Source organism: Leptodactylus fuscus, chromosome 6 (assembly GCF_031893055.1).
Source record: "Leptodactylus fuscus isolate aLepFus1 chromosome 6, aLepFus1.hap2, whole genome shotgun sequence".
NCBI lineage: Eukaryota > Metazoa > Chordata > Amphibia > Anura > Leptodactylidae > Leptodactylus > Leptodactylus fuscus.
This window is the reverse complement of record NC_134270.1, coordinates 91,829,373-91,849,810: the sequence shown is the minus strand read 5'-3', so window position 1 is coordinate 91,849,810 and position 20,438 is coordinate 91,829,373. Positions and strand designations below refer to the sequence as shown.

The following is a 20,438-nucleotide window of genomic DNA, read 5'->3' as shown; positions in this document are numbered from 1 at the left end:
CTGGCCAGTGACCCCAGACTACCGGAGCCCCACATACCTGGTGATCCTGCCAGGCGGTGGAGGAAGTGAGCGATGTGTCTCACTTCCTCTGCAGCTTACAGGACACGAGCAGGCTCATGTCCTGCTCGTGTCCTGTCTGCTACTGTGCTGAATCAGCTGATGCTTTCATCAAAGCATCAACTGATTCAAGTGTCCTAAAGGGACACATGAAAAAGTAAAAAAAAAAGTTTAAAAAAAAAAAAAAAAGTGTATGAAAAAAGTAATAAAGTTCTAAAGTCCAAAAATCCCTTTTTTCTATACAAAATGAATTATATAAAAAAAGCACTAAAAATTAAAAAAAGCAATGCATATTTGGTATCGCCGCGTCCGTAACAACCTGTACAATAAAACTGAAATAATATTTAATGTACACGGTGAACGTCGGGAAAAAAAAAACGGAAAAAACTCGCCGGAAGTAATGATTTTTCGCCATCTCACCATACAAAATATGCTATAAAAAGTGATCAAAAAGTCATATGCATCCGACAACAGTACCAATAAAAAGCACAGGTTGTCCCGCAAAAAATAAGCCCTCAACCAACACTGTCAACCGAAAAATAAAAATGTTACGCCTCTTAGAAGATGCGATGCAAAAAACATTGATTTATGTCCCCAAATGTGTTTTTCCTCTGCAGAACTAGTAACACATAAAAAAATAATATAAATGAGGTATCGCCGTAACCGTACCGACCCGCAGAATAAAGGGAACATGTTACTTATACTGTACGCTGCATGGCGCAAAATTAAAAAAGTAAAACTCAATGCCAGGATTGATTTTTTTTTTTTAAATCCAGCAAAAAAGGGTTAATAAAATGTATTCATAAAGATGTAGACACCCAAAAATGGTGTCATTACGAAATGCATCTCATCCCACAAAGAATAAGCCCTTATATGGCCGCGTCACCAGAAAAATAAAGAAAATATAGCATCTCACAATGTGAAGACAAAAACCCTCAAAAATCGCCAAATTATTAGAATACAACTGGCGGCGTCAGGAAGGGAATATATAAGCTGTGCAAGCGAATATCAGGGGACACCCCAGATTTACAGCTTATGAGGGAACAGACACCAGAAGTGACCCCCAGAGTGACCCCCAGAGTGACTCCCCCAATCATAGGAGCTACTGGGACATAGTAGGGAATTTGGTGTTTGCAATGTCCTCCGCAGAGCTTATATATTCCCTCTTCGCCATCCGCTGTGCAGTCACGTCCGGGATACTAATACTCACTACACCCCCTGATAAATTCTTTGAGGGGTGCAGTTTTCAAAATGGGGTCACTCCTGGTACCCCATGGAATCCACTTTTCTGGTACCTTACAGGCTCTACAAACATGACATGGCGTCCAGATACCAAACATCTGAATCTGTACTCCAAAAGCCGCATAGCGCTCCTTCCCTTCTGCGCCCTGCTGTACGTCCAAACTGCAGTTTATGACACATGTATGACACATGTATGACACTGGTGTACCCCGGATAATGCACGTAATGTCATATGTGGGTATAAACTGATATTAGGGCACAGCCGGACACAGAAGGGAAGAAGGGTCATTTGGTTTTTGGAGCACAGACGGTTTGGTTTTTGGATGCCATGACACTTTTGTAGAGCTGAAACGCTAGTAAAGTGGAATCCCCTGATATGAGACGTTATTTTGGAAACTACACCCCTGAAGGATTTCTCCAGGGGTACAGAGAGCATTTTTAACCCCCAAGTGTTGCTATAACTTATTATCCATAAATGAATACGAAGCGGATTGTGAGAGGTGAAAATGACCATTTTTCCAGGAATACGTCCTTTCAGTGCGTAATATGTTGTGTCCACCTTGTATCAGAGATGAACGCTCTAAAAGCTGTTGTGCCTGGGATACCCGTTTAACAGTTTTTGGAGTGTCTCTGCTGACATAAGTCGGGCACAACATGTTGCACGCTGAAATGGCAAATCTGTAAAATTTTCATTTTTAACTTCTCTATCAGTTGCGATTTCATTTCTGGATACTAAATAAATGCAACACTCAAGGGTTAAAAATTCTCGCTACACCACTTGATAAATCCCATCAGTGGGGTAGTGTCCAAAATAGGGTGACATGTCTGCGGATTCCACTTTATTGGCAATTCAGGGGCTTTGCAAAAGTGGCATGACGTCCAAAAACCAAACTGTGCTCCAAAAACCAAAATAGCGCTCCTTCCCTTCTGTCCCCGGCTGTGCCCAAACAGCCGATTCTACCCACATATTGGTATTAAGTCCGTTATCCGGGGTACACCAGTGTCATACATGTGGGCATACACTGCTATTTGGGTACCCAGCAGGGCGCAGATGTGAAGGAGCAATATGTGCTTTTGGAGTGCAGATTTAGATTCTTCGTTTTTGGACACCATGTCACATTTGCAGAGACCCTAAAATTGCCCCTACAAAATGGGGTCACTTCTTGGTGAATTCCAGTTTACTGGCACCTCCAGGGCTCTGCAAAAACAACATGGCACCCAGAAAGTCCCTCTAAATCTGTACCCCAAAAGCTAAAACGCACAGTGGTCCTTCCCTTCTGAGCCCTGCTGTGTGCCCAAGCAGCAGTTTACACCCACATATATAATTTTTTGACCCCCGGGATGGCCCCTTAATAGTTTTAGGAGTGCAGGTCTCTGACAACACAAAGTGGGTGCAACGTATTGGGCACCGAAATGGCATATTTTAAAAAATTTCAATTTTCATTTTGTACATTAAATTTTTGGGAAGCATTTTAGGCTCAAAATGATAATACCTCTTGATACATTCCTTGACAGGTGTAGTTTCTAAAATGGGGTCACTTTTGAGGGGTTTCCATTGTATTGATACTTTAGGGGCTCTGCAAATGCGACATGGCCCCTGAAAACTATTCCAGCAACATCTGCCCTCCAAAATCCAAATAGCGCTCTTTCCATTCTGAGCCCCACCATGTACCCATACAGCAGATTATGGCCACATATGGGGTATTGCCGTGTTCAGAAGAAATTGTGTAACAAACTGTGGGGGGCTTTTAATTCTTAAACTATTTGCAAAATTAAAACTATGGCGCTAAATGGACGATTTATTGGGAAAAAAAGTAATTTTTCATTTTCACGTCCCAATGTTAATAAAATCTGTGAAACACCTGTGAGGCCAAAATACTCACTCTACCCCTAGACAAATTCTATGAGGGGTGTAGTTTCCAAAATAGGGTCACTTATAGGGGGTTTCCACTGTATTGGTACTTTAGGGGCTCTGCAAATGCAACATGGGACCTGAAAAATATTCCAGCAAAATCTGCCCTCCAAAAGCCAAATAGCCCTCTTTCCATTCTGAGCCCCGCCATGTTCCCATACAGCAGATTATGACCACATATGGGGCATTTCTGTGTTCAGGAGAATTTGTGTAACGAACTTTAGGGAGCTTTTTCTCCTTTATCCTCTTGTGAAAATTAAAAATTTGGAGCTAAATTGACAGTTTGTTGGAAAAAAAGTAATTTTTCATTTTCATGGCCCAATGTTAATAAAATCTGTGAAACAGCTGTAGGGTCAAAATGCTCACTCTACCCTTTAATATGTTCTGTGGGGGGTGTAGTTTCCCAAATGGGGTCACTTTTAGGGGGTTTCCACTGTATTGGTTCTCTAGGGGCTCTGCTAATGCGACATGGCACCTAAAAATAATTCCAGCAAAATCTGCCATCCAAAAGCAAAATAGCGCTCCTTCCATTCTGAGCCCCACCATGTTCCCATACAGCAGATTATAGCCACATATGGGGTATTGCCGTGTTCAGGAGAAATTGTTTAACAAACTGTGGGGGGCTTTTACTCCTTTAACCCCTTGTGAAAATGAAAACTTTGGAGATAAAGTGACATTTTAGTAATTTTTCATTTACACATCCCAATGTTAGTAAAATCTGTGAAACAACTGTAGGGTCTAAATGCTGACTATACCCCTTGATGAATTCTGTGAGGGGTGTGGATTCTAAAATGGGGTCACTTTTGGGGGGGTTTCCATTGTTTTGGTACTCTAGGGTCTCTGCAAATAAGGCATGGCGCTGAAAATTATTCCAGCAAAATCTGCTGTTCAAACACCCAGTGTCGCTCCTTCCCTTCCATGCACTGCCGTGTGCCCAAAAATCAGTTTACACCCACATGTGGGGTATTTCTGTGCACGGGAGAAATTGCACAATAAACTGTCAGATGCATTTTCTCCTTTAACCCTTTGTGAATGTGTTAATTTTGGGTCTAAATGAATGTATTAGTGAAAAAAAATGAAATGTCTAAATTTCACTGCCATATTATTTTTATTCTTATGAAATGCTTAAAGGGTTAACAAACATCCCAAATGCTGTTTTGAATAATTTGAGGGGTGCAGTTTTGAAAATGGGGTAATTTATGGGGGTTTCGAATAAAAAGGCCTTTATAATTACTTTCAGAACTGAAATGGTCCCTAAAAAATTGGTTTGGAGAATTTTCTTGTAAATCTGGAAAATTGCTGTTACACTTGTTAGCCTTGTGACGTCCAAAATAAATTAAAAGACAATCAAAATATGATGCCAATATAAAGCAGAGATATGGGAGATAATATTTATTCATGTATTTGGATGGTATGACTATCTGCCTGAAAAGCAGATAATTTCACATTTTGAAAATTGCAATTTTTTTCAAATTTCCATCAAATTTCCTAGTTTTTTTATAAATAAATGCAAAAATATTGATTAGTGTTTACCACTAACATGAAGTATAATGTGTTACAAGAAAACAATCTCAAATTCATTTGTGTAAGTTAAAGCGTCTCAAAGTTATTGCCATTTAAAGTGACACATGTCAGTTTTGAAAAAAGAGGCCTGGTCTTTAACATACTTTTGGGCCTGGTCCTTAACCGGTTAATAAGTGTGTCTATTCTTCCATTAAAATAAGGTTAAACAAGGGTTAACCATTTTTTTCAGTGAAGTAGCCTGGCCAGGGCCATACTAGCCATGAGGCAAGATGAGCATCTCACTTCAGGAAAGCGTCTGCATTGTCATTATAGGGGCAGTAATATGTATGTACGTAGTAAGCTTAAAGGGGTTGGCCACTTTTAGACCAATATTAAGAGACAAATGTTATTGTTTATATAATAACATGATATGCAATTTTCCAATATACTTTCTGTATCTATACTTCACAGTTTTCTAGATCTCTGCTTGCTGTCACTCATTCTGTTACTTGTGGATAAAAGTCTGACCATGGTCATGTGACTTGCACACAGGTGCACAGCTGATTACCAGGCAGATGTCTGATTATTGTGCTGTGACTATTACAGGCAGCACCCGTGTACTCATCACATGACCATGGACCGTAAATCACATGACCATGGTCAGACCTTTATCCACTAGAAGTAACAGAATGAATGACAGCAAGCCGAAATCTAGAAAACTGTGAGGAATTGATACAGAAAGTATACTGGAAAATTGTACAATTTTTTATTATACAAACCATAACATTTGTCTCTCAATATTGGTCTGAAAGTGGCCAACCCCTTTAACTGCTGATCTTTCTTGGACTTGTGAGAGGCAGCAGGCATTTCATTGTGCCGCTCTCTCACAGTTATTCCTTCTATTACTTCACGTTTCCACAGTTCCAGAGCTCAGTCTCAGGGGACAGGTAGTGACCTGTCCCCTGAAACTGATCTCTGGAATTGTGGAAACTGCAACATGAAGTCTGGGGTCTGGGGGTGGCAGCAAGAACAGAACTGAATCCTGCTGCTACTCTGACTCTCCCAGACACACGGAATGCAGTGGGGAAAGACAAGGAGGAGGAGGTTGTAAAGATACTGATAGGCAGCTTGTCCTGCCTGGATAAGACATTAAGAATCTAGCAGGAGGTAGATGAGCATTTCTGTCTATGTTTCACTCCATAGCTGGAGTCCTACTGCCCCTCTCTCTCCACTTCTGTCCTGGAAAGGAGACAGTATTTTTTTTCAACATGACGGAAGGTCGTTCTTATACAAAAGGAAAGTTTTCCTTTCTTTTGGAAACTCATTCTATTTGAATAGACATGAATCTTTCTACAGTATCTATTCATCGTTCTATCTATCTCTATCTATAGTATTTATCTATACATCCGTCTAGCTACCTATATCTATGTTCTGCATGTTGCATCAACTTATTCAATATCTGTATATTTAACTGTTTATATGTCTTATACGTCTATTTATCCACTCCTTCCATATCTATCTATCTATCTATCTATCTATCTATCTATCTATCCTTCTATCCCTCTATCTATCCATCTTCATATCTACTGAAAAATAAGCAGCACTCCAAGAAAGTGAAAAAAAATCTGATGTGAATTTATTCCAAGAACAAAAGGTTCACATCGGATATTTTTTTTTTTTTCACTATATTGTAGGGCTGCTTCTTTTTGATTATTACTCAAGGGATCATTTGCCGGACCCTATGGATTTGCACCCACATTGAGGTTTTACATACCGCTGCTCTAAATACTACATGTTTTTTATCTACATATCTAGTGATCTATCTATTTACCTAGCTATCTTCTCTCTCTGTCAGTCTTACTTATCATAATTTATATATCTCTCTCAATAATATCTATCTATCTATCAATCATCTATCTATCTATCTCCTATCTATCTATCTATCTATCTATCTATCTCCTATCTATCTATCTATCTATCTATCTATCTATCTATCTATCTATCTATTTAGCCATCCATCCATCTAAATACAAAAAATGCAGCAGCATTCTGTGCACAACACAAGGCTATATGAAAATAGAGTTCAAAATGCAATACTCCGATTACCTATTATTTACCCATATAAATTAATAATTAATAATAACATAAGTTTCTTAGTTGTACATAACAGTAAAGGCCCATTTGTGGCCTGGGGCTGTGCACAGAGTGCTTCTGCATTTGTATTACTGCCATAGCTTGCACCTCTTCACAATAGGATGTGCTATCTTAATTTTCTGTTTTTCCATATCTATTATCTATATATGTATGTATCTAATATCTATATCAAGCAACCCATCTACTTACCATTTATCTATGATAAGCCTCAGCCTTCCTCTGTTTCCACACTGATGATGCTTAGATACAATGGGGAACAATGGTCACTAACTTTTCTGAGAATTTAGTCTCATTTCATAGAGCTTGTGATTCTAAACCAAAATGAATGTAATACACCTTCATTAAAAATGTTTCTGCTTTCTGCCTGAAAAACTTCTTTAGGCTAAGGCCCCACAGTGTGGAAACGCACCTTTTTTTTGTTGCAGATTTTGCTGCGGTTTTTTGAGCCAAAGCCGAGAATGGCTACAGAGGGAATGGCAAATATATAGGAAGTTCTTATACTTCTCCCTTCTGTTTAGTCCGCTCCTGACTTTGGCTCAAAAAACTGCAACAAAATCTGCAACAAAAGAAGCTGCCTTTCCTCATCGTGGGGCCTCAGCCTTAAGGACACAGGATAGTTTGTACGTTCATGCTCGGCGACTTTTTTCATATTTTCGCTCTGCACCTTTGAAAATTCATAACTTTTTTATTTTTCTATCAACATAGCTATGTGAGGGCTCATTCTTTACATGATGAGTTGTACTTTCATTTGTTAACATTTTGGGGTACATAAAATCGTTTGATTAGCTTTCTTAACATTTTTTGTGGTCCATGTGAAATAAAACACAATTCTATCATAATTTTTTTGCATTTAGTTTTTACAGCCTGTGCATTAAAAATAACATGGCAGCTTTGTCCGGCAGGTTATTACAATTATGCCAATACCATATTTATATTGCTTTGTATTACATTTTACCACTTTTATAAATAAAATGTTACTTTTTTGAAAATGAATGGTTTTCCTTGGAGTTGACATATTCTGACACCTATAACTTTTTTACTGTATTGTTGATGGAGCTATGTCAGGGTTATTTATTTGAAGGGCGTACGTTTTATTGGTACCAATGTTTGTTATGTATGACTTTTTGATCAATTTTTGTTATTTTTTGGGGTAAGCAAAATGACCAAAATGCGTTAATTGCTTTGTGGTAATTTTTTATTTTTATTTTACTGCATTTACATTATTGGAGAAATAATGTTATTTTTAGATAGTGGAGAGTTAGACGCACATGGAGATACCTAACATGTTTGTTTAATTTTGTTTACATTATCTATTTTTAAATATAAAGGTGGGTTTTGTTTAACTTTTTATCGCTTTTTTGGGGGGGGGGGGGGTTATTATTGTGTAAGTTAAACAGTGTGTTTCTTTTATTTCACCTTTTACATGTCCCACAAGAGGACTTGAAGGAGGGATCTCAGATCCCCAGTCCAATGTCCTCCAATTCATAATATTTCAGAATATTGCACATTACTTCCTATGGGAACTCTGCGTAGGCAGGCCGTTGGCAATCCCTCGGAATTCACAATCTTATAGCGGTGAGTCCGAGGAGCGATGGGGCAGCGATGTTGCCCCCTGACCCCCCAGATAATGTAACCTATTACAACAATAATCTGTCATAAATGATTATAAGTATGACTGGGCCTGTGGCACTTACTGAGAAAGTAGCTAGGGCAGTGCAAGACGGTAAAATAGGAATAACCACAAATTTCACTGGTGGAGTGTGATTTATAAACATGACTGTTTCTCACTTTAGTGTAAGGCATTAGTGTGAACAAGTCTTCAGTGTGTATTTACAGGACATGTTCTTGTTGCATTTTATACTATTACTTTTCTAACAACATATTATTTATAGATGCCATGGTTATGAATCTCACTGCAAAAAAAATGCCACAAACCATGAAAAAGAACTTCTCATGAATATACACCCTTATGTGTACAGCTGATCAGACGCTCAGAATTCCCTAACCTGAAGATGAACAGTGCTATGAAGAGATGTCATCACATCTCAGCACAAAAATGACAGAAGATATTAGCAGCCCCATTCTTCTATCACATTGTAGATTTTGAAAAAAGCCTCGGAAAACATGTTGAGAAATCTTCAACAAAATACCCAGGTTTTAAAGTCTATATTTCTTACGTCATGGGTGCAAACCTGAATCAGGATATGTCACACACTTATATAAAATCCACATCATACAAAAACTGTTTGCATTTTATTCTACATTGTAAATTTCTTTTATAATATGTGTAGACCTGGCATTACAGTGTGCCAGACGGTGTGTCACAAGTGGATTGTGATTTCATTTTGTAAATTCAGAAGACTAATAAGTGAATCAATTCACTTGTATTCCATTCGGTGGATTGTGTGTCTGTGAAGCTGGACTGTTGATGCAGGGGCTTCCACATGTATTATCTTCAGTGTAACACCTGACACAAATACATTTACATTTCTGCTTTATTTTGTGCACAAATGCTGATGTTACCTGGTAGAAAAGCCAGAAGGTGTAAATACATAATGCTGCATGAACCAGACAGATATAAAAGAAGTACCATAAGAAGGACCAGCTCCAAACCAGATGTCAAAAAAGAAATCCACACCTCATCCAGTTGTTGAGGAATATTATTTTATTAATTGCCAAAGAAACACAAAGGAAACCCACTGGTGACTTACCAGATTTTACAGAAGAAGTCAGGAAGCTTCGAAACGTCATATTCTGTCATCATTATGAGTTAGCCATTAAAAAAGGTATCACCTACTGAAGACTTGCAGATTTTACATCTAAGGCAGTTGTGGCCATAATCACATCTATGTTTATGGCCATTCCTTGGAAATTGTGCAATATACCAACGGTATCACATTAGACACGGCTCAGTGCTGTTTTTTAGATAAAAAAGAAGCACAACCAGATATATATGTGCCTCCTGGTAGTAGTTGTACCAACAATTGGGCATGTTTACTATTTCAGTGAAGACACTTTGGAGTCGTAAAATGTGCACAAATTTTGGAAAATTCAATATGTCAATTTTACCTGCAGAAATGCTTGCGGTTTCCCTAAAAATTTAATAATAAGAAAAACTGCAAAGAAAAGCGCAGCAAAAAAAACCCCTAAGGCTCTAAGCCTTAGCCTAAGACTAAGGCCCCACATTGCAGGAATGCAGTAGAACAAAAATACTGTATTTCAGCAAAGTGAAGATTTTGGTTAATCTCCTCCATGCATTGCAAAAAATAAAAGCCAGTAGAAAAATTGGGGAATTAGTCGTAGCTGCAGAATTGGGAGCTTCCCTATAGATTTAATCGGTATCAACTACTAAAGGTATCAAAGGTATTAAAGGTATCAACTACTGAGGACTATCAAATTTTTTGGGTTTTTTTTATATAGATTTAATAGAAGATGAAAAAAACAGCAACAACTCAATGAAAATGCCACTGAAAAAAATCACAACACGTTTTTGCTGTATTTTCTTTCACAGTGGTGGAAATTTATTAAAACTGGCAATCCTTCCGCCAGTGTTAATTCCGGATTCCTCAGCTGGTGCATAACTCAGTAAAATTACAGAGAGGCCTCTTACTAATTCTATCACAAGTAGATGTGCTGGTCGCAGACCTACGCCAACCAAGGGCTGGTATAGGTTTGTGGTATAACTCAAGCAAGTTTTCAAAGAAAAAGCACCACTTTGTTGTAGGAATATGTGACTTTTTTTTCAAGATGGCATCCCATGTGCCAAGAATGTACCACAGATTATGGACAGGAGCTAAAATTCACTGAAAAATTAGAAAGTGTCTGTATTTATGACAGAAATCACATTTTAGACAGATATAATACAAGGTAAATACTAAATGACATGTGCCTCACTAGTCTGTCAAAATTGCACACAAGTAGGAAATTAGACATAAATGTAGACACATATAGTAAATGTGCAACAACCTATGTTAAAAAAAATGTGTTAGAAAGGTAATACAAGGAGTCTAAAGCAAAAGAGTCACATATCAATAGTGGGGTCAACTTAAGGGTCATGCTGCATGGTGACTTATAGTCAAGTAACATTACATTGTGATAGTAAGACACCATACCTAATGATTGTGTATGTATTGAAGCAGAATGCGAACACGCTTCAGTTTGTGCGTGACAACTTTCATTGTCGTAAGGTTCGACTGGCATTGCAATATTTGTCATTTTAATATTACATGGATACAAAATGTTGAGTAGCTCTAGTCTACAAAAGACGTTCATTCAACCTGGAGGAATAGAGAGATGTTTTACACAAGGCCCATATCTGGTTTCACATGAATGCATATATATGGAAAAGAAACATACTGGATCTACTATTACTGAAGATGGAGGGAATCTTAGGCTAGGTTCAAATATGTACCACCTTTCCATTCCTAGGGTCCTTGAGAAGACCAGAAGAATGGAAAAACAGATTACAAAATTAGCAAATATGAACAGAACCTGAGGGACCCCACTGAGTATAATGGCTAGATCTAATACATAATGACTAGAATTGGGGGTCCATTGGATGGCCACTCTTCACTGAAAATCACTGGATGAAAAGGTTGGGCTTGCAGCACTATTTGTCTGGCAATTTATGACAGAGCTGCACTGGATGGACATCAGCACAGATGTGAACCTATCCTTACACCTCTGTTATTTGTATCTGTGGTATTTCATCCAGGAAGCATACAAATGCTAGGATCACATCTGAATTGGAGTCCACCAGTAACCGTTTTTTTTGCGGATGGGCTTTCCATTTTTTGGTTCTCTATGCTGACCTGAATGCTAGTGTGAGCCTAGAATAAAACAGTCCTCACTGTAACCCAAAGTTCAACCTTATTTACTGACTGTGGTCCCATACACTGCTCCCTGCTGCATTATTCATTTTTAACTTGTTCACAGCTAGTAAAATTTGCATAGTCCTAAGAACTTAGAAGAATAACTTGAAGTTGCCTTGGTGTAGCTTGTAAATTCCTAACTGTTGGTGTTATGGAGTTTTGCAGGCATTTTATGGTTTTACTTTTCATAGGAATTTCCAATAATAACAGAAAGTGATATAGTTGTGGCAAAGTAATGGTTAAACAAAGGCTGATAGGAGCTGTGATATGTGTGTTGACATTGTGCCCCAGCAGAGTGTCCTCCTGTTTTACAAAGGATTTGGAGACCTGTGTGTTAAGGATTGAAGCCACCCACCCCTTCCTTGTGTCTCTCCTCCACACCCTCCCCTTCTCCTCACAGTCTGTCCATACTACTCCCCCTCCTATAGATGTGGAGGGCAGTCACCAGCACAGCACCTGGACAGTATGATCGCACTTGTGTTTTCTATGTACATCTGATGATTAAAGAAACTTCACCATTAAGGGGAAGCATCTCTGAAGAGCCAAGAAGCCAGGGATCTCTCCTTCCCTGCATTCAAGGAGTCTGCACGGTTTGGTCTCAGCTTGAATCTTTACTTCCTCACTGACTTCTTCTTCCTCAGCCTTCCACTGGCTGCACGGCAAGCTGACACTACAAGTCTGGCTGGAGAAACAGGAGATCATCTTCTAGACTGTGGTAAGTGCTTGGTCTGCCCTGTATATACTCAGCACCTCTTACTTAGTGTATATATAGAGAGTTTGGTTTACAAATGTAGTTCTTATAGTAGCAGGAAAGACAAAATCCTGTATATAAGTTATATAGATGGTGATTGTGATCAGATACAACTTACAGAGATTCAACAGAAACAATATTTATTCAATCAGCAGACTGTAACCCTTATATACTTATGTAACCCTTATATACTGGTAACCTCATCCAGGCTCCCTCCATACTTCTTATGAGATTACACATCAATATTATCATTACACAAGAGAAAATCTATTTAAAATGTAATTATTTTTAATGAGCTTAACATCTAGACATTAAAGAAAAAAAGCACACAATAAGCAGCAAGAATGAAAAAATATTGAAATCCGACATTGATCTGTCTTTAGGATGGCAATGGATTTCTAACTGTATTTTAGGGAGAGCCTCCTAATAAAATAACCCGAAGCAGAGCAGTACGGACATGTTCACACAGAGCACTAATCGCTTCCATTAAAGGCCAATTAATCCTTCCAATTCAATCCTGCCGCTCAGCAGACCCTTCTGCACGGCTTCTTCATCAGTTTTTAGTTAAGTTTTAGGTTCATAAAGGCAATAAATGGGGAAGGGGTTTCCAGCTGTTCACAAGGACTTTCTCCAAGTGATTTACTGATGTTCAATAGGCAGCAGCAGAACCTTACAGGAGGATTTAAGGCAGCCAAATCTTAGAAGGAAGTTATTAGACTTTCACCTTCACAACTGCTTTATTTCATACTAAATCCATTTATTTTACTGTATTCCCTTGTATTACATTCAGCTGTTAAATCTCTGCAAGAAAAAAAAAAGAATTAGTGTTCAGAGACTGAAGCTCAATACAAGATATGACCAGTAATGGAGCAAGAAAGCAATAAGACACAAAAATATCTAACTTAAGATGTGAGAGGTAAAGGCTTTTATAGAAACTTGTGTGTCTATACAATGTATAATATGGTAGAAATTCTTTCTTTTCTCCCAGTACATTTTATTTAATCACATTGAATACATATTCTTTAGAATGGAAATGAATTTTGCGAATAAATATTGAAACACATTGAGTATTATATTATTTGTTACATTGATCATGACGTGTTCATTATATCATTGATTAGAATAGAGCAGTTTATTAGTGAGTTCATGAATAGGGACTACAAATCTATCTTTTCTTTCATATATCATTGGTATGTCATTCTGTTAGACGCTTCATATATCGCAGGGAATGTGAATGCGGCTATACAGAACAGCATGATAGCCGATACATGATAATGAGTTTGTAATATGCAGAGTATAATATATTCTAATTACTTTACACTAAAGATTAGTAAATATAATCTAATGATGTTCTCATTAATCGTTCAGAAAATGTCTCTGTTCTCAGGTGCGAGATATTATATTATATGTGAAATCTAAAGCCTAAATAAGAGCTAATTCTGGTTAGTAGGATGACAATATGATGGCTTTCTACAATGTGATGGCTTTCTACAATAAGATGGCTTTCTACAATGTGATGACTTTATACAATTATTCGCCCATTGGTGACTTGTTATTAGTTAGTGGAGCTTTTACCTCCGGGCAATGCCACAAAGTATAAAGTGCTCCCCTTGTTTATACGACGGCTCCTGGGCAGGTAATGGTGGTGTTGAGAAGGAGAAACACTTGTCTTATCATAATATTGAGCTGCTGGATGCGGCCAGAATGACTTCTTTGTTAAAAGAGGAAAACTCGGGATTTAGTAAAACAAACTCCTCAATGGCTGAACTAACGCAGGAGCGTCCTGTGGATTTAGCAAATAGTGAGCTGGTGAAAGAAAGGAATCCTTATCAGAAACACTTCTGTCTCCAGGAGACCTGAGGAAGTCTAGAGATCAGCAGGGATGTATACTGTCTAAGACACTCCATAATAATGGGACACCCCTAGTGACACTGGTCCTGATGATCAGGGGGACACTAATAAGAGTGAAAAACTTTATTTAGACACTTTCTTTCAATGAAATAGCAAGATGTGCTAAATGTGCAAATTTATATATATATATATATATATATATATATATATATATATATATATATTCAGTAGATTAGCAAATAGTTTGGTTTGTCGGATGGTCGTAGAAAAAATATATCCAAGTTACTTGCATGGTGGAGAATCTGCAGGAATTACAGAGAAAGTCTGTGTTTAGTCTTTGGTTTCCTTCTTTTGGTCCTTTGTATTTTAATGTGATGTGGAAATTTTATTGAAAAAGAAAAATATATATCTATAGACATAGATATATATTCATCCAGGCAGACTCTTTGCTTTATATGAGAATGTATTTGTATGGTACAATATGTATACATTTATAATGCATAATCCGCTATGGGGTTTTTTGTGATGGGACTAAACAGTTTATTATATAATATTGGGATTTGGAAATGTTACTCCAATATTACTTTTGGTTGTGAGGTGTCCTGTGTCACTTTTACAAGTGGGACTGAAGGTGACATAAAATGTAAATGAGTCTAATTAAATCGGATTTAGAGGATTTAACCCTAGAGCTGCTGGGTGGTTTTTGTTCAGGGGATTTACCTTCCGGCTATACCTGGCTTACTTGTGTATATACTAACAACATGTTGAAGAGATTTACTAACTCCTGAATGAAATATCCTGAATATCGGAAAATCTCTTTTTATTGTTTTTAGGGTGTTTTTTAATGATTGTCATGGTTAACAAAAACTTTAAAAAATGAACCTGATGGTGCTGTCTATTTTACTGAATTGTCTATAGATAATTCATAAAACGGTCTTTGCTTCATATTTCAATTGAAATTAACTTCATATAATACGACTATGTTTCTAAGGTATTCCTGTGATTGCTGGTCGCTGGGTTGGGCAGAGTTCTCCGTAAAGTTGTTTCCACCATTGTGCCGGTTATATACATGGAGCTGTATTCACACCTACACAATCGTTTATCCAGCTTCTTAGAAAGCTGTCACTCATGTCTTATTTCTCATGAAAGCACAGAACAGTTTTCTACTAGATGTGACTGACATTTCTGCTTATTTTGCTGCAATTCTAGAATTTCATGTATAAGGGTCCCGAGCGGGGTTGCTGGGTGTCTGTTCCTAAAAACTCCTTCATGTACAGTCTACTTTTCCCATTCTCTCACTGTACTGTATAACACAATGAATAAGACAGCCTCGTATGACTACATGGCAGTGACCTCTCAGCCCAAATATATATACAGTTCTGTCCAGTATATCATTCTATAAATAATGCTTTATGACATTTTCTTGTGCCCAATTCATGTTTTAGATTTGTAAATTTTATTATTTGTAATGATCTTTCTCATTAATATAATCCCTGCCCTGCCAAGCATTGACTCAATGTCTAGTAAAACATATAAAACACAACTGGCCCATTTCCCTACCATAGATATTCCAATAATCCTATATTATCCTGGCCAGAAGATGGTAACCTTTAGATGTTCATTGCAGCCACAAAGAATAAGTGAGTGTCCCTGTCTTGGACAGGGGGTTGAAGGCTGTAGATACAATATAAGAGTGCTGTAGATACAATATATGGGGGCTGTAGATACAATATATGGGTGCTGTAGATACAATATATGAGTGCTGTAGATACAATATATGGGGGCTGTAGATACAATATATGGGTGCTGTAGATACAATATATGAGTGCTGTAGATACAATATATGGGGGCTGTAGATACAATATATGGGTGCTGTAAATACAATATATGGGTGCTGTAGATACAATATATGGGTGCTGTAGATACAATATATGGGTGCTGTAGATACAATATATGGGTGCTGTAGATACAATATATGGGTGCTGTAGATACAATATATGGGTGCTGTAGATACAATATATGAGTGCTGTAGATACAATATATGGGGGCTGTAGATACAATATATGGGTGCTGTAGATACAATATATGAGTGCTGTAGATACAATATATGGGGGCTGTAGATACAATATATGGGTGCTGTAAATACAATATATGGGTGCTGTAGATACAATATATGGGTGCTGTAGATACAATATATGGGTGCTGTAGATACAATATATGGGTGCTGTAGATACAATATATGGGTGCTGTAGATACAATATATGGGTGCTGTAGATACAATATATGGGAGCTGTAGATACAATATATAGGTGCTGTAGATACAATATATAGGTGCTGTAGATACAATATATGGGGGCTGTAGATACAATATATGGGTGCTGTAGATACAATATATGGGAGCTGTAGATACAATATATAGGTGCTGTAGATACAATATATAGGTGCTGTAGATATATTAAATGCGTGCTGTAGATACAATATAGGGGGGCTGTAGATACAATATATGGGAGCTGTAGATACAATATATAGGTGCTGTAGATATAATATATAGGTGCTGTAGATACAATATATGGGTGCTGCTCGAATATATATGAATGAAAAGGTATTCAGCAATGAGACAAGATGGCCGGGGCTTATACAAAGTATTCACGGAGAACCTAAACTTCTAGAGCTCCACTGTGCACGAGAAGGGCTTCTCCAGGTATACACCTATAGGTAAGATACAAGTAAATATATCCAAAGCACACTAATGTCGCAGCCCCCATCAATGAGGTGTGTATGGAGTGAGCGACTGCCAGGTCTCTTACACTCCTGTATTGAGCAGGAAAGCTCCAACCTGCTTGACCTCTGCTGACCCCACAGCAGAGCTCAGGGGACTTTGTACGGGACTTACCATAGACTTTAGATTGGCATCAAATCCCATAGAAATCAGTGCAATGTATACGTGTAATGAACGGATGAGTATCAAAGGGTTTGTCCGTATGTTATTCACATGGAATAAATGGAGAATCTCAACATGAAAGGAATTATCTGAAGGTCTGTAACCTGCCATCATCCTTGCGGGTGAAAGTTCATGAAGGTGACATAAAAAAAGAGATTATGGGGTCGAGGAAGTCTTTAGACCCTATTTAAGAACATCACAGAGTCCCTTCTAAAGCTGCTTATTTTGCTCTTAGATTATGGGGGATTTTTTCATTAGAATTACAGAATTAAGAAGGTGATTGGAATATTTAATTGTAGCTCAAGGGTTAGTGCTGGAATCCTGGGTCTGAATCTGAGCAAGGACAACATCTGTATGGCATTTGTAAGTTATCCCTCATGTCCTCTGGTTTCCTTACAGGCTCCAAAGACATATTGGAGAGACAGTACTGCGCACTGGAATATGTTAGTGCTATACAACTAAGATAAATAAATGGCAATTAGCACTAAATATTCCCCTTGTATTCATGTGTAAGAGAGCTCTTAAAGACACAGAAACATCCTGGAGTTCATTAGAGCAGCCCATTTACTGTAATAATCCCACCTGCTGTTTATATAACATCCAGTGAGGAGTTTATACAGCGTTCATTCACTCATCATGTCAAGTGTTTTCTCACTGCTACAACAGCTGGCCTGCAGATTTCTCTCCATAGTCACATTTGGATATGGGATTTATTGGGTTAACACTGTGGCAAGTCCTGTGTGTTTCTTCCATAGCTGCCTGAAGCTGGGAGCTTTTAGTCCTGCTTGGACATGTACTTATGTTGTAACATTACCTCCTGAATATGGACTGCTGTGTAGTTTTCATTTATTTGGTTTCTTTCCAGTGGAGATTTTAACTCCCTTTTACATAGAAATCATTTTAGGCTATTGTCCGGCGTCCACCATATACCTGCACCCAGCATCAGTGTCAGCTTCCAGTGACCTTCAACATGGTTTTATATTCTACGCCAGTATCTTGTATGGGCTACTAACTACTAACAAGTAGTTACTCTGTATTTCAGTCCACATCAGACTATAGATATATCTGAAGAAGAAGCCAAAGAGCTTCGAAACGTTATATTCTGTCATCATTATGAGTTAACCATTAAAAAAGGTATCATCTACTGAAGACTCTCAAGTTTTTAGTTTTTTATATTACTTGCTCATTTATAATTTTATATTTATTCCTTTGCTTTTAAGGTAAAATAACAACTTAAGGCGAAATTCCAATGTAGGGAAACCCTGCTAAAAAAAACACTGCAGAAAAATACCTAGTGAAATCACAGATCATTTTATTCCATAGCGGTTTTCATTTTCCCTGCATTGTTTCCCCCTATTTTGTATAAGGAAAAATATCTTTGTACCGTGTTTGCCAGTGGATATGAAATATAAAACATTTTTTGAGGAGTTTTCAGTAGTTGATAACTTTTTTTAATGGCTACTAACCAAAAATGATGACATATTGCGAGCTTTCGGGACTACTAAAAAGGTCCCTTACCAGCCTGATGAAGGGACCTTTTTTGTTTCCCCCTATTAAATATATAGGATTCTGCAGCTAAAATCTCGTTCACTTTGCTGGTACTTTAAAACGCAGCTCTATTTTCCACTGTTTCCACAGGAGCAGCCAAAAATATTGAATTTCACAATGTGGGGCCTTAGTTTAACAGCTATTTTCTTGTGCGTCAGGCTAAGGTCCTACGTAGTGGGCCACAGTGAAAAGCGCTACATCAACAAAATGCGTCAGAAACGCTTCACAATGTTTTTGGATATTGCAGAATTTCTGCTGTGTACATTTTTTTCCACTGTGTGGATGGGCTTTACACCATGTCAGGCCCTGGCCTTAAACTTGTAAATTGTGTTTAAGTTCGAAAAAAAACAAAAACATAGTGTTTTACAGTTACAGCAAGGTACCAAAGGTTCCAAAACCATCACATTTTTAGAAATTGCAGCATGTCAGCTATACCTACAGAAACGCTGGCAGTTTCCCTGTAGGTATAATTGAAGCAGAAAGTCCGCAGAGGAAAATGCGATGCGTTGCCGCCCTGTTTTACCCCACCTTTTTTACTGCTGCTGGATACGTGAGCCTTAGCCTTAAAGTGTAGATATATACAGTATATATATATATATATATATATATATATATATATATATATATATAATCAATACTGGAATATCCTGTAAATCTTATTGTTGACTGTATTTTATAATGTTGCTGGCTGGTTCCATTGAGTGATGTCGTTCACAGGCTACAGTCAGCTAATACTAATGACCAATATTTATCTAGAAGGAGTGACAGCAGAATAAACTTCTTGCAGGTACAATGCTGTTTATTGAACATTTAAAGCAGTTGTAGTTTTTATTTTATCCCTTTTATGATATTTGTATTAGGTTCACTTCTTATATTTTTTTCTTGCATACATTGGGAGATGCTCTAGTCCTATTCACTGAATGTAGGGTACTTTTACAGAATATAGTTACATGTCTCCTATTGACACCTATTCATTTCTTTATTGTGGGATCCTTTTCCTTTATAATGAGCAGTCCACTACACTTTTCACTTTTCAATACATGTAAGTAAACAATACATCTCTGTAGTGCCTGGACCCATGGCAAGGGGACACTCTTTAGGCATATGCTGAGCCTATTAATATGTATGGATATAGGCACATCAACAGCACTACCATGTGTCCCAAATGTAGCATATAGCAAGGTGTGAAAAGGGTATAATATTTTTTTCTCTGCATCTTTTATTTTGCTTTTCCTGTGGCTTTTGGATTATAACTCTCCTTACATTATCAGAGTATTATATTATTATAATTAATAGATATTATTATTATTATTATTATTATTATTATTATTATTATTATTATTATTAATAATAATAATAATAATAAAACATTTTATTTATATAGCACCAACATATCCCGCAGAACTGTACAATATGTAGAGTTTAAGTACAAACAAAAAGATACATTTCAGAGTGATAGTCACTTCACACAATGGGACTAAGGGCCCTGTTCACAAGAGTGTACAATCTATGAGGTAGAAGGGGTGACACAAGAGGTAGCAGGGGAGACATCGGAGGTAGCATTGCTTATACAGTGGAGAAGCCGTTTATGTGATAGAGCTTATTTTC

General features: G+C 37.6%; 1 protein-coding gene across 1 annotated transcript in view; it reads left to right on the top strand.

The window, feature by feature from the left end:
• Positions 1-12,156: 12,156 nt before the first annotated feature.
• EYA2 (EYA transcriptional coactivator and phosphatase 2) overlaps positions 12,157-20,438 on the top strand; it is a 176,503-nt gene continuing 168,221 nt past the window's right edge. The window contains exon 1 of the mRNA XM_075276795.1: positions 12,157-12,454. The gene's annotated coding sequence lies outside the window, so the exon portion shown is untranslated. The remainder of the gene's footprint in view (positions 12,455-20,438) is intronic.